Consider the following 15,012-nt stretch of genomic DNA (forward strand, 5'->3'; position numbering starts at 1 on the left):
TTTTTTTTTTTTGAGACGGAGTTTCGCTCTTGTTACCCAGGCTGGAGTGCAGTGGCGCGATCTCGGCTCACCGCAACCTCCGCCTCCTGGGTTCAGGCCTGGACCATTGTGCCTGGCCTTATCAGGGCAATATCTTAAAATAAACTATAAATGTCTTTAATAAATATGACATGAAAATTAGAAATTTTGTGGGAAAACACCCATAACACAAAATTTACCACCTTGACCACTTTTTTTTGTTGTTGTTTTTGTGATGGAGTTTTGCTGTCATTGCTCAGGGCTGGAGTGCAATGGCAGGATCTCGACTGACTGCAACCTCCACCTCCCAGGTTCAAGCAGTTCTCCTGCCCCAGCGTCCCAAGTAGCTGGGATTGCAAGCACATGCCTCCACACCCGGCTTATCTTGTATTTTTAGTAGAGATGGGGTTTACCATGTTGGCCAGATTGGTCTCTTACTCCTGACCTCAGGTGATCCGCCCTCCTCGGCCTCCCAAAGTGCTGTGATTGCAGGTGTGAGCCACCGTGCCCAGGTGTCCACTTTTGAGCATACAGTTGAGCACTGAACGTCGACACTGTGGTTCAGCCAATCTTTAGAACTCCTTTCGTCTTGCAAAACTGAAAAGCTATACCCATCGGTCAACTCCTCATTCTCCTCCACCGAGCCGCTGGTGGCTACGATGTCACTTTCCGTCCGTGTGAATGTCGCAGGCCCCTCCTACATGTGGAGTCCTACAGTATTTGTTCTTTTGTGACTGGCCTATTTCACTTAGCGAATTGTCCTGGAGGCAGACCTATGGTCTAGAACATGTTGGAATTTCCGTGCTCTTGAAGGCTGAGGAATGAGCGCTCCATCTCGGGGACGGCCTCGTCGCACCCCTCCACTCACACTTGGGGGCACCTTCGCCTCTGGCGGTTGTGAAAGATTCCGCTGTGAACATGAGTGGACGAATATCTCTTTGAGACTCTGCTTTCAATTCTTTTTGGTACATATTCAGAGGTGGGATTGTTGAATCATAGGGTAATTCCATTTTTAATTTTTTGAGGAAATGCCATGCCAGTTTAAAACATTTTTTAGCCATTCTAATATTAGTGGAACTGTTATCTTGTTGCTTTAATTTGCATTCTCAAATGACAAATTATGTGATGCACATTTCCTTTTTGAGATAGGGTGTTGCTGTCACCCAGGCTGGCCTGCAATGGTGTCAACTGCAGCCTTGACCTCCTGGGCTTAGGCCACCTCCTGCCTCATTCTGTAGCTGGGACTGCAGGCACATGCCACCATTCCCGGCTAACTCTTTAATTATTTTGTAGAGATGGAGTCTTACTTTGCTGCCCAAGTTGGTCTCCAACTCTTGGGCTCAAGCAATCCTCCTGCCTCGGCTTCCCAAAGTGCTGGGATTAACGTGTGAGCCCCTGTGCCTGGCCTGTGATGCATGTAATCATATGTTTTACTAAGTTTTATTTCATTTTTTAGAAGTGAAGTCTTGCTGTTGCCTAGGTTCAGGTAAAGTGGCTATTCCCAGGTGGGATCAAAGCCTTGAACTCCTGGACTCAAGCAATCCTACCTCCTCCCAGCTCAGCCTCCCCGGAAGCTGGGACTGCAGGCACGTGCCATCATGCCTGGCTTCATGTGTCTGCTAGTCATCTATCTACCTTCTTTGGTTGACTGGGTGAGGTGGCTCATCCATGTAACCCTAATGCATTGGGAGGCCAAGGAAGGAGGGTCACTTGAGTCCAGGAATTTGAGATCAGCCTGGGCAACATAGTGAGATCCCTGTCTCCACAAAAAGTGAAAAACAGGCCTGGTGCAGTGGGTCACGCCTGTAATCCCAGCACTTTGGGAGGCTGAGGTGGGTGGATCACCTGAGGTCAGGAGTTTGAGACCAGCCTGGCCAACATGTGAAACCCATCTTTATTTAAGAAAATGAAAAAAGAAAAATAAATTAGCCAGGCATGGTAATGCACACCTGTGATCCCAGCTACTCAGGTAGCTGAGGCAGCAGAATCACTTGAATCCAAGAGGCAGAGGTTGCAGTGAGCCGAAATCATGTCACTGCCCTCCAGCATGGGCCACAGAGCGAGGCTCTGTCTCAAAACAAACAAACAAAAAAGTGAAAAACTGGTTCGGCGCGGTGGCTCACACCTGTAATCTCAGCACTGTGAGAGGCTGAGGTGGGTGGATCAGGAGGTCAGAAGTTCAAGACCAGTCTGGCCAAGATGGTGAAACCCCATCTCTACAAAAAAAAAAAAAAAAAGCGAAAAACATTAGCTTGGCATGGTGGCGCATGCCTGCAGTCCCAGCTACTTGGGAGGCTGGGGTGGGAGGATCACTTGGGCCAGGAGGTTGAGGCTACAGTGAGCTATGATTGTGTCACTGCAGTCCAGCCTGGGCAACAGAGTGAAAAAAAAAAAAGAGTAATTTGTATATTTTGGATGCAAGACCTTTATCGGATATGTAATTTACAAATATTTTCTACAAGTCTGTGACTTGTCTTTACAGGTACTTAACAGTGTCTTTCACAGAGAAAAGGTTTTTATTTATTTATTTATTGAGGTGGAGTCTTGCCGTCGCCCTGGCTGGTTTGCAATAGTGCGATCTCGGCTCACTGCAACCTCCGTCTCCCGGGTTCAAGGGATTCTCCTGCCTCAGCCTCCAGAGTAGCTGGGACTACAGGCTCACACCACCATGCCCAGCTAATTTTTATATTTTTAGTAGAGATGGGGTTTCGCCATATTGGCCAGGCTGGTCTCAAACTCCTGACCCTGTGATCCACCCACCTTGGCCTCCCAAAGTGCTGGGATTATAGGTGTGAGCTATTTATTTATTTTGAGATCAAGTTTTGTTGCCCAGGCTGGAGTGCAGTGGTGCGACCTTGGCTCACCGCAACCTCGGCTCACCGCAACCTCCGCCCCCTGACTTCAAGCTATTCTCCTGCTTCAGCTTCCCAAGTAGTTGAGATTACAGGCTCCCACCACCATGCCCCGCCAATTTTTTGTATTTTTAGTAGAGACGGGGTTTCACCATGTTGGCCAGGCTGGTTTTGAAGTCCTGACCTCAGGTGATCCACCTGTCTCAGGCTCCTAAAGTGCTGGGATTACAGGCGTGAGCCACCGCGCCTGGCCAAAGCAGGAGAATCTCCTGAGCCTGGGAGGCGGAGGTTGCACTGAGCCGAGATTACCCCACTGCACTCCAGCCTGGGTGACAGAGCAGGACTGTGAGAAAGAAAGAGAGAGAGAGAGAGAGAGAGAGGCAGGCAGGCCGGCCAGGCAGGACTCTAAAAAAGAAAAGAAAAAGAAAGGAAAAGCAAAGAAAAAAGAAAGAAAAAGAAAGAAAGAAAGAGAAAGAAAGAAAGAAAGAAAGAAAGTCCAGGCGTGATGGCTCACACCTGTAATCCTAGCACTTTGGGAGGCTGAGGTGGGTGGATCATGAGGTCAGGAGTTCAAAACCAGCCTGACCAATATAGTGAAACCCTGTCTCTACTAAAAATGCAAAAATTAGCTGGGCACGGTGGTGCAAATCTGTAATCCCAGCTACTCAGGAAGCTGAGGCAGGAGAATCACTTGAACCTTGGAGGTGATGGTTGCAGTGAGCAGCCATCACGCCACTGTACTCTAGCCTGGGCGACAAAGTGAGACTCTGTCTTGAATTAAAAAAAAAAGAATAAAAAATAAGAGCAATAAATATTTTTTTAAAGGAGGCCAAGATGTGACAGAGAGGATCACGGAGTTAGCAGACAAGGATTTTAAAGGTCACTGTGACCTGGTGCATGGCACACACACACACGGTCCCCGACTTATGATGATTTGACTTACAATTTTTCTACTTAACAATGTTGTGAAAGTGATATGATTTCAGCAGAAATCACACTTCAAATGTTGAAAAAAGAATTAAAAGGCCGGGCGTGGTGGCTCACGCCTGTAATCCCAGCACTTTGGGAAGCCGAGGAGGGTGGATCACGAGGTCAAGAGGTCGAGACCATCCTGGTCAACATGGTGAAACCCCGTCTCTACTAAAACTAAAAAAAAATTAGCTGGGCATGGTGGTGCGTGCCTGTAATCCCGGCTACTCAGGAGGCTGAGGCAGGAGAATTGCCTGAACCCAGGAGGCGGAGGTTGCCGTGAGCTGAGATCGCGCCATTGCAATCCAGCCTGGGTAGCAAGAGCGAAACTCCGTCTCAAAAAAAAGAATTAAGAGATAAGGTCTCACTCCGTAGCCTGGGCTGGAGTGCAGTGGCGTAATCATAGCTCACTGTGTACCTTGAACTCTTGGGATCAAGTAATCCTTTTGCCTCAGCCTCTGAGGCAAAGTGCAAATCCCAGCACTTTGGGAGGCTGAGGCGGGTGGAACCCCATCTCTACTAAAAATATAAAAATTAGCCGGGCGTGGTGGTGTGAGCCTATAGTCCCAGCTACTCAGGAGGCTGAGGCAGGAGAATCCCTTGAACCCGGGAGGCAGAGGTTGCAGTGAGCTGAGATCGAATCACTGCACTCCAGCTTGGTGACAAAGTGAGAATCGGACTCAGAAAAAAAAAAAAAAAAAAAAGAGATTCTCCTGCTTCAGCCCCCTGAGTAGCTGGGACTACAGGTGCCGCCACCACACTCAGCTAATTTTTGTATTTTTAGTAGAGATGGAGTTTCACCATTTTGGCCAGGCTGGTCTTGAACTCCTGACCTCAAGAGATCCACCCACCTTGGGCTCCCAAAATGCTGTGATTACAGGCATGAGCCACCACACTCGGCCCTTATTATTATTATTTTTTTATCTTAACAACCAGTGTGATAGTATTGGTCTATATCTATCGACTGATTTTTCTCCTAGTTATGGGTAACATTTTCCTGCTTCAATACATGCCTCATGATTTTTCACCGAATGACATTTAATCTTTACATCATTGAGTCTCTGTTTTTTGTCGTCTCTTTTTAGAATGCTGAAGTTAGTTCTGACGGAAAGTCAATTTGCAGAGCTGGTTGATATTTTTGAGGCTTATTCTGAAGTTTCGTGTAGTAAGTCTAAATGACGCTTCTGTTCTGGGGTAGTTGAGATTTGCTATCAAGGTGAGACTCTTCCTTACTGCTCACCACATGCCCTGAGTGCCTGATGAGGTCTGTTGGTAACACAGACGTCTCTCAGGTTCTGTGCACCCTGTCACTCGCTCCGTGTTACAGCTGACCAGCTGTCACTCTTTGCTGAGTGTCATGGGTTTTCCTTGTACATATGCACAGTTTAAGATTTAGCAAAATCCTTAAGGGGGCCTCTATCTGGATTTCTAGAACTCATCACCTGCATGGCCAGCTCCACATAGGTGCTCTGCCTTGGAAATTCCAATCATTTCAGCGTCTTCAAACTGCAGTCTCTATGTCTCGGTTCACAGGTTCACAACACGTCTGTGTTCTGTGTCTCAGTCTGGAAGGACCTCCAGGTAGAAGACCATGATAACTGCAGGGCTCACAACCTTCGCATCTCTCAGGGATCACGGTCGTCGTTGCCTCTTGTCCTATGTCTAAAAACAGTTGCTTCGGGACTTTCCTGTCCAGTTTTCTAGTTGCATGTGGCAGGAGAGTAAGTCCCACGCCAGTTGCCCCATGATGGCCAGAAGCAGAAGGCCCTTCTATTCTTTGTAATGTCTGCTTTAAAAATATTTTCACATAAATAATACATCCTTGCTGTCAGGCTTGGTGGCAAGTAGACCTGCAGGTAGAAACCCACGGACTAGGATTACAGGCGACACTGCAACCCCAGCACTTTGGGAGGCCGAGGCGGGAGGATCTCTTGAGCCCAGGGGTTTGAGAGCAGGCTGGGAAACATAGCGAGACTCCATCTCTACAAAAGGAAACAAAATTAGCCAGGTGTGCCGGTGTATGCCGGTGTGTGCCTGTGGTGTCAACAGCTCCAGAGGCTGAGACAGAAGGGTCACTTGAGCTCCTGAGGTCAAGGCTGCAGTGAACCGAGATTGCGCCACTGCACTCTAGCCTGGAGGGCAGAGTGAGACCTTTTCCAAGAAAGAAACCGAAAGGATATACCTTCCATGACCTGATACCTGACCTGATGTGTTCATTGATTTAAGACATGGGGTCTTGCTCTGCTGCCCAGAGTGCATTGATGCAGTCCTGGTCCGCCGCACCTTTGACCTACTGGACTCAAGGGATCCTTGTGCCTCAGCCTCCTGAGTAGCTGGGAGTACAGGGGTGCACCACTACACCTGGCCTGTACATTTTTTTTTTTTAGAAACAGGGTATTACTATGTTGCTCACCCTGTCTCAAACTCCTGGCCTCAAGTCTTACAAGTTACTGCGCTAGTGATCTGATTTTTTATTGGAGACACTGTCTTGCTCAGTCCTCCAGGCTGTAGTACAGTGGTGTGAACACAACTCCCTGCAGCCTCCCCATGTAGCTGGGGCCACAGGTGTGAGCCACCTGGCTTGGTTAATTTTCACGTTTTTGTAGAGATGGGGGCTCTCGCCATGCGGCCCAGGCTGGCCTTGAACTCCCAATCTCAAGCAATCCTCCCATATCAGTCTCCCAACGTGCTGGGATTACAGGCATGAGCCATTGAGCTGGGCTGCAAGCATTCTTATTTACGGAGTCATTGTGAACTCGTCTGGGAATGCCCATTCTTTCAAACCTTTCAGCCAACCATCTTCAGCTTTCTCCCAGGTATTTTCATTTTAAGCCTTTTCCTAATTTTATTTTCTCTCTCTCTCTCTTTCCTTCTCTCTCTCTCCTTTTCTTCCCTCCTTCCCTCCCCTCCCTTCCCTTCCTCCCTCCTTCCCCTCCCCTACCTTCCCTCCCTGTCTCCCTCCCTCCCTTCCTCTCTTTGTCTCTTTCTTTCTGGAGTGCAGTGGCACCATCTTGGCTCAGTGCAACCACTGCCTCCCGGGTTCAAGCGATTCCCCTGCCTCTATCTCCCAAGTAGCTGGGACTACAGGCTCACGCCATCACATCTGGCTAAGTTTTTGTATTTTAGTAGAGATGGGGTTTCACCATGTTGGCCAGAATGGTCTCCATCTCCTGACTTTGTGATCCACCTGCCTCGGCCTCCCAAAGTGCTGGGATTACAGGTGTGAGCCACTGTGCCCGGCCACCTGTTCCTAATTTTCAAGGATAATTTTTTTTTTAAAATATGAGGAATTTTCCAAATATTCCTGCCAACTAATTTCAAATCAGGCAGGCTTGTGCAACTGGCTTGCTGCTTTCAATGAATAATACCTCGTAAGACTTTGCCAAGACAGCTACAGGTATATCCTGTTCTTCTTTCCATTTGCCATTACAACTGAAGCTTTTTTCCCCTGGGTTATAAAATATTCATTGTAGGACGGCTGGGCTGAGATTCTTTTATTCCCCTCACTGGATGAGTCAGGTGCTGCCACATGACTATGGTTTGATCACCTCTGTCAAGATGACATGAGTGTTAAAGGTTTCCTACCACCCCAAACACTACCTTTTTTTTTTTCTTTTTTAAGAGATGAGGGTCTCAGTCTCTTGCCCAGGCTGGAGTTCAGTGGTGCAATCATAGCTCACTGCAGCTTTGACATCTAGGGCTGAAGAGATCCTCCCACCTCAGCCTCCCAAGTAGCTGGGACTGCAGGTATGGTCCACCATGCCTGGCTGATTTTTAAATTTTTTTTAGAAACGGAATTTCACCCTGTTGCCCAGGCTGGTCTTGAACACCTGGGTTCAAGTGATCTGCTGACCTCAGCCTCCCAAAGTGCTGGGATTACAGGCGTCCACTGCGCCTGACCCCTATCACCATTTTAAGAGAGATTATCTAAAATGAAATTACTGGGTGACAGGCTATAGCCTTTTTTAGGCTGCTCATATGCATTGTCACATTACTTTCCAAAAAGTTGTGCCAACTTATGCTCCCTGCATGTATAAGGAGCCTCCTTCTCACCTAAAGTTAATCTCCAGTTTGCAAAGCAGGACTCATCTCTCCGTAGAAATTGAAAAATGGTAGATGCTAACTTTCCCAGCATCCCTTGCTGTCAGGACTCAGTCACATGGCCCGGGCTCCATCAACCAGGTGCATCCGCCTCCAGCCTTCAGTTGGAAGCCTGCGGTGTCTTCACACCATAAGCAGGGGCAGCACAGAACCGCTTCTGGCAGTGAGGCCGGCAGTGGGTCTCGTGGACATCTGGTGGCTGGCATCTGTGGCATCCATGCTGTTGCTGAGGTGGCTGGAGCAGCAGGAGCGGCAGCAGGAGGGCTCTGCCCCCAACCAGCTGTGCAGCAGGATCTCGGGTTTTGTAGCGGGTCAGGCAGCCTTGATCTGATCCCCACCCTGCTAGGGAATCTGTGAGCCTCCCCATCCTTGTCTTCCCACCTGTGGCAGGCAGACCTGCCGCCTGCCCTATATCCATTCCCCTTCTTTCCTGCCTATGGAACTCTACTTTTTGGGGGTCTGCCAAGCCCCTGGGAACAGAGCATGCTTGGCCAATGCTGCCATGACAACCTGGTTCTGTGCCATCTCAGAATCCCTCATAGTACCGCCGTTCATGGGGCCTGCTGTGGCCGTTGAGGCCCCGGGGGAATCCGCTGCAGGGGCTTCTAGGGCAGGTTTGTCTTTCCCTATAAAAGGGCACAGATGTGACTGGCCCTGTCTCTTCGTCCTTTCTTTGTGCCTTGACTGTAGAGGTGTGTGTGGTATTTGCAGTTCCAGCAGCCGCCCTGTAAACAACATAGACAAACGCTCACCAGTCTGGGCTGCTGATGGGATAACTCCCACCTTCAGATTTCTAGTTAGGTGAGAAAGAAAAAAAGCCTGTCTTGGAATCGCCTGTCGGTTGGGTATTCTGTTGCTTGCATCTGAATTTATTCCTCACTGGCCCCACGTTCTTACCTGGATAGCCTGTGGGCCTGCCTCCGCAGATCAACGCGTGTATTTATTCCTCACTGGCCCCACGTTCTTACCTGGATAGCCTGTGGGCCTGCCTCCGCAGATCAACGCGTGTATCTGCTCGAGGCTCTATGGCACACAGAGGTTCTCACTTTTCTTTATCACAATATTCAGGCTGTGTTGTTGTCCAGGATTCTTGGTTGCATGACACAGATGCCCAACCCTCAGTAACGAAGTGAACAAAGGCAGTCTTGGGGATGAGACCAGGTCCCACTGAAGCCACAGCGCGATAGGGCCCTTCTCAGAAGGTGGGAGGGAGCCCAGGGTAGCATCACCCCGCCCATGCGCACTCATCGTGGTTCAGTGGGGCAGGGGGCGCGGCCCAGCTTGCATCCTGTGTGAGGACCCAAACTCTCGGTGCAGCTGCTGATCTGTCTCTGAGTCTTCTCTGTCACTGCCTGGAGATTCAAAGTCCCCACAGAAACATCGGATCTGGGAAGCACAGGATGCGCTGCTGAGTGGAAGGCTGTATCCGGCCCTTTTGGCTTCAAAAGCGAGCCTTGTGGCCGGGCACAGTGGCTCAGGCCTGTAATTCCAGCATTTTGGGAGGCTGAGGTCGGTGGATCACTTGAGGTCAGGAGTTTGAGACCAGCCTGACCAACATGGTGAAACCCCATTTCTACTAAAAATACAAAAATTAGCTGGGCCTGGTGGCGGCAGGTGCCTGTAATCCCAGCTACATGAAAGGCTGAGGCAGGAGAATTTCTTAAACCTGGGAGGCAGAGATTGCAGTCAGCCGAGATTGTGCCGCTGCACTCCAGCCTGGGCGACAGAGTGAGCGAGACATATCTAGGCCACCACGCTGGGAAAGGGCAGAAGTTGGCGCTCCCGGGCGAGCTGGGCCAGAGAGCTGTGTTCTGATTGGCTGAGGCCTGGATGGCCTGAACTAGTCACGAGGGAGGTGCGGGGCCACTCACCCGATTGGCTGGCGGGTGCAGGGGCGGGTGCAGGGGCGGGTGCAGGGGCGGGTGCAGGGGCAGCTCCAGGCCCACGATGCAGGCGGCTGATGTCCTAGTCCAGGCGCTGATCGAGGGAGGCCTCTATAAGCAGGTGGTGTTATTCCAGGAAAGCAGCAAGTGCCGTGGTTAAGAGCGTGCATACAGAGCCACCCTACCTGGATTGTGACCTGGCTCTGCCACTTAATAGCTGTGCAATCTGCGTCAAGTTACACAACCTCCTTGCGCCTCAGTTTTTTAATCAGTGTGGTGGGAGGTTCCTACCTCTTGGGCAGGTTGTTAACCTGTGATCTGCAGGGCACTGTGGCTCATGCCTGTAATCCCAGCACTTTGTGAGGCCAAGGTGGGTGGATCACAAGATTAGGAGACCAACCTGGCCAACATGGTGAAAACCTGTCTCTACTAAAAATACAGAACTAGCCGGACGTGGTGGCATGTGTCTGCAATCCCAGCTACTCAGGAGGCTGAGGCTGGAGAATCACTTGAACCGGGAGGTGGAGGTTGCAGTGAGCCGAGACTGCGCTATTGCACTCCAGCCTGGGGCACAGATCAAGACTCTGTTTCAAAAAAATAAACAACAACAAACAACAAAACAAAGCCAGCAACAATAAAAAATAAGTCGTGTTATCACCACAGCCCCAACTTTCTGGTTCATAACAGACCAGAGAGTTGACCTGCATGCCCTGAGTCAGCAAACATTGACCAAGTGCCATGGTATGCCAGGTGTGTGGGTGGGTCTGCAGTCAGCCCCTCGGTTGGACAGCAGCTCCCCGAAGCCTGGGTACTGCCTGCTGCAGAGGATGGCCCCCTTCCATGTTGGAGGAAATGTTTGTGTGGGCAGAAGTGCCCTGGAAGGTGAGTGCATGGCTTCTGATACATGGAGGGCCAAGAATTTTCTGGGCAGAAGAAACACCATGTGCCATGAATGAGGGGAGGACCAGACAGTTCAGGCCGGCAGCCCCCAGGGGACCGGGCCATGGAGAGGAGGGTGTTCAGGCTCCATCTGTCCCAGTGCTCTGGCCACAAATGCAGGGCTTCTCCTCTGTCCTCTGTCAGAAAAGGAATGCCATGCACCTCTGAGATCTCCTCTCTCCCTCCCCTTCCCTGTTTTACTTTTTTTTTTTTTTTTTTGAGACAGGGTCTTGCACTGTTGCCCAGGCTGGAGTGCAGTGGTGTGATCATAGCTCACTGCAGCCTGGAACTCCCCAGCCCAAGTGATCCTCCGTCAGCCTCTGGAATAGCTGGGACTACAGGCGTGCACCACCCTCAGTAACCAGGTGCCCAACCCTCAGCAACAAAGTGAAAAAGGCAGTCTGGGGGATGAGATCAGGTCCCACTGAAGCCACAGGGTGACAGAGCCCTTCTCAGAAGGTGGGAAGGAACCCACGGAAGCATCGCCTGGCCCAGGCCTACTCAGAGTGGTTCAATGAGGTGGCGGGGGGGTGGCCCAGTGGAAGGACCCCAGCTCTCAGGACAGCTGCTGCTGATCCTGAGTCTCGGAGTCTTCTCTGGTACTGCCTAGAGATTCGAAGTCCCCACCGAAGCATTGGAGCCACGCCTGGCTAATGTTTTTTTTTTTTTTTTTTGAGACAGAGTCTCACTCTGTTGCCAGGCATCAGGCTGGAGTGCAGTGGCACAATCTCGGCTCACCGCAACCTCTGCCTCCCAGGTTCAAGCAATTCTGCCTCAGCCTCCTGAGTAGCTAGGACTACAGGCGCACACCACCACGCCCAGCTAATTTTTGTATTTTTAGAGACAGGGTTTCACCAGGTTGGCCAGGATGGTCTTGATCTCTTGACCTCATGATCCGCCCACCTCAGCCTCCCAAAGTGCTGGGATTACAGGCTTGAGCCACCCGGCTAATGTTTTCTTTTTTAAATCTTCGTAGAGACAGAGTTCACCATGTTGCCCAGGCTGGTGTCAAACTGTGCCCCCAGCAATTCTGTCCTCGGCTCCAAAGCGCTGGGATCACAGGTGGAGCCACTCTTTCGTGTTTCTAAGCAGCTCTTCTTAGGTGCCTGGCTACCCCTGCTCTGTTGCTGCTTTAGCAGCGCGTTGGTCCTTTGCTGCTGTGTAACAAATTACTCCAAAACATAGGGGCTAATAGCAAGCATCTACCATCTCACCGCGGCAGGCGCAGGAAGCAACTCACCTGGGTGCTCTTCCACGAGGCTGCGTGCCGAGCTGGAAAAGCCACTTCCAAGCTTGTTCCCATGGCTGCTGGCAGGGAGTGAGTTCCCTCCCCATGTAGAGGAAGGGAAACAAGAGATGAGAGAGAGGAGAGACAGAGAGAGAGAGCGTGAGAACCAGGATGAAAGCTGCTGTCTCTCTAACCTGGCCTGCTGGCACCTCTGCCCTGCTCTACTCATTACATAGACCCTCCCTTGGTGGGGGGTGGCTGACAGGAGGCAGGGCTGTGGGCCTCTGGATCAATCTGGGAGGCTGCATACCCTGGATGGCTGCTTCTCTGCTGTGTGTGTGTGTGTGTGCGTTTGGGGTGTGTGTGTGCGTTTGTGTGTGACTGTGTGTGTATGTTTGTGTGTGTCATTGTGTGTTTAGGTATGTGTTTTTCTGTGTATGTGTTTGTGAGTGTGACTGTGTGGATGTGTTTGTGTGACTGTTTTGTGTGTATGTGTGTTTGTGGTGTGTGTTTGCGTTTTTGTGTGCGTTTGTGTGTGTCATTGTTTTTCTGTGTATGTGTTTGTGTGCCTGTTTTGTGTGTATGTGTGTGTGTGTTTGGATGTGTGAGTGTGATTCTGTATGTATGTGTTTGGATGTGTGTGTGACTGTGTGTGTATGTGTATATGTATGTGTTTGGGTGTGTGTGTTTGCATGTGTGTATGTGTGTGTGGGTGTGCACACACGCTCCTGCCTGCACGTGTGTGTTTTAGTAGCTAGTCACTGTTGTTATTAAGATGTCTCAAGTCCACTTGGAGCAGACTGAGGGTCACACGTAGAAAGCAGAATGTGGCTCCTCTGAATCCCTTCTTGGGAGGCCGCAAGCTCAGATGGCCTCTGCCTGCCCAGAGCAGACGAAGGATTCTTGTGGATACTGCCTTCGGATTTCTTTTTGAACACTCATATTTGCTGCAAGCAAACTCCCTTTTTTGTGAGGCTCCCAGATCCTGCCCACCTTGGCGATGTAGGCAAACAAATGAGCAGCATCCGAACTGTTCCCATTAGCTGAGGCCCCCAGCCCCCTGGAAGGCACGGAAGAGAGAGGCGGGGTCAAGACCATGTGGTCCTGACACAGGCCCCAGACGATGGGCATCCAGGGCTTCAGGTGAATGAGTCACCTGTCAAGGACAGCACCAGTGACGTCCCTGCAGCAGTGGGTGGCCCCAAGCCAAACCGAGGCATGTCTGGGAGCCAAGGACAGGGCCTTCAGTGTGGGAGACTCATTACATCAGCCACTGGAGGGTCAAGAGATAATCTGTCTCTCTCTGCCCCACATGGCCTCTGTGGAAATCAAACAGTGTTGCTCATTTTTAAAGATAATGCATCAATATTAAAAAGACAGCAATGCAGAGAGGGCAGGCAGTTGGGGCTGGATTTATCGGCTCTGTAAGGAGTGTTTCTGGGGCCATTCTGGCTTCCTCCTGCCGACAGCCAGGTGCTCACGGGCCCCTCTACCAAGGTCATGACCTGAGCCACCCACCCCAACTGGGGGGCCCCTGATCAGCTGAAGGGCCACGCTCCCTCCAGCTGGTAACTCAGAAACATCCAGGCCTAACTGCACTGGGACAGAGAGACTGGGAGGGAGCTAGGGGCAAGAAGGAACAGTTCCGGCCCTGGAACAGGTGGTGGGCCTGCCCTGGGGCTGAGCGCCTCCTGTGTCCTCACTCAGAGGGGCTTCTCTGGGCCTGGCCACAGTGAGGCTAATGGGGTCCCCAAAGGGCAGTGCCTCCTGGTTCCTTAGCATGAAGCTACAGGCACCCTGCAGGCCCAGATGGCCCCCCCGGTGCTGTGCCCACCCTCCCCACGGGCACCTTTCCAACCTCCCACCAATACCCAGGACCACCTGTCCATGTTTGCGAGTTTGCAAAGTTGAGAAATACTTCCTGGCTGTCTGAATTTGAATTTCTTTGGTTTTCAGAGGATGTGAGCTCCTTTCCATTTGTTTGAAGCCATAGTGAATTGTTCAGTCTTTGCCAGTTTTCTATGAAAGGGCCCCGTTTCCCTTGCCGATGGCAGGCTGTGAGTAGTGGCGTTCAGCGGTGCCGGTGTGTGGCGTGTGTCTGCGGCTGTGGTGCGTGCGGGTGAGGAGGGCTGACACTGGCCTGAAAGGCCATCTTGAGTCTGGAATCTTACCGGGGATCTGCAGCCACTGCTGTGTCAGAAAAGGCCTAAGAGAGGTCTCCTGGGAGTCAGGTGGGATGCAGCAGGAAACAGGGGCAGAAATAACTCAGGTCCCAGGTGGGGGAGCAGGCCGTCCACAGCAGCTGTACAGCGGGGAAGGGGTCACCAGCTACTGGAACCCAAGCAGGAACCGGGCTTGAGGGGGACGAGGAGTGAGGCAGGGGGCTGAACATAGACGGGGTGTGGGGGCCCTCTGAGAAGACATTTGAGCAAAGATTTGCAGGAGGAGATGGGGGTGCCTAGAGCAAGAACAGTCCTCAGAGGGCTGGGCGCGCAGAGGCTCCGGGCGAGAAGGGCCTTCCAGGGGCTGCAGGGAGGCCAGGGGACCAGGAGGCCAGTGCCGTGGGGGCTGTGGCAGGGGGTCAGGCTAGCTGGGGGCCTGTGGGTCCGGGAATGCTTCTGCTTCTGCTTTTAGGGCGGGGTGGGTAGGCTGTCAGTTTTCCAGTTGAGTAGCGCAGACAGGTGGGAGGAAGCCCTGTTTGCAGAGAGCACGGAGCTCCAAGCCTGGTGACCCACAGAGGTTTCCATGCCGGTGGGAGGCAGAGCCCGGCCGAGCCTTGGGTCCGCAGGCGGGAGTTGGCTCCTTCGCAGAGCCCCTGGTCAGCCAGCCTCTGCGCTTCCCTCCAGGACTTCGGGGTCCTGCTCCACAGCCAGGCGGCCCTTGGGGAGCAAGGGTCCAGGCCGTGGGAGTCTAACACATCACCAACCCCCAAAGCAACAAGGGTTTCGGGAGGAAAGGACGGCTGGGAAGGTGGGAGGGGCCGCGGCATGGGTGCGGGGCGTCGGGGGGTGCCGGAGGGATG

At 51.7% G+C, this 15,012-nt stretch overlaps 1 long non-coding RNA gene across 1 annotated transcript; it reads right to left on the minus strand.

Annotated features, from left to right (window-relative positions):
- Positions 1 to 4,903: 4,903 nt before the first annotated feature.
- LOC116525516 lies at positions 4,904 to 8,874 on the minus strand. Its single transcript, XR_004257706.1, has 2 exons — positions 7,964 to 8,874; positions 4,904 to 5,414 (listed from the first exon to the last, which is right to left on the minus strand). It is a non-coding gene; the product is annotated as an uncharacterized LOC116525516 (long non-coding RNA).
- Positions 8,875 to 15,012: the final 6,138 nt, after the last annotated feature.

The sequence above is a fragment of the Sapajus apella genome, unplaced genomic scaffold (genome assembly GCF_009761245.1).
Source record: "Sapajus apella isolate SASKATOON/1434 unplaced genomic scaffold, GSC_monkey_1.0 scaffold48, whole genome shotgun sequence".
In the NCBI taxonomy this organism is placed as follows: domain Eukaryota; kingdom Metazoa; phylum Chordata; class Mammalia; order Primates; family Cebidae; genus Sapajus; species Sapajus apella.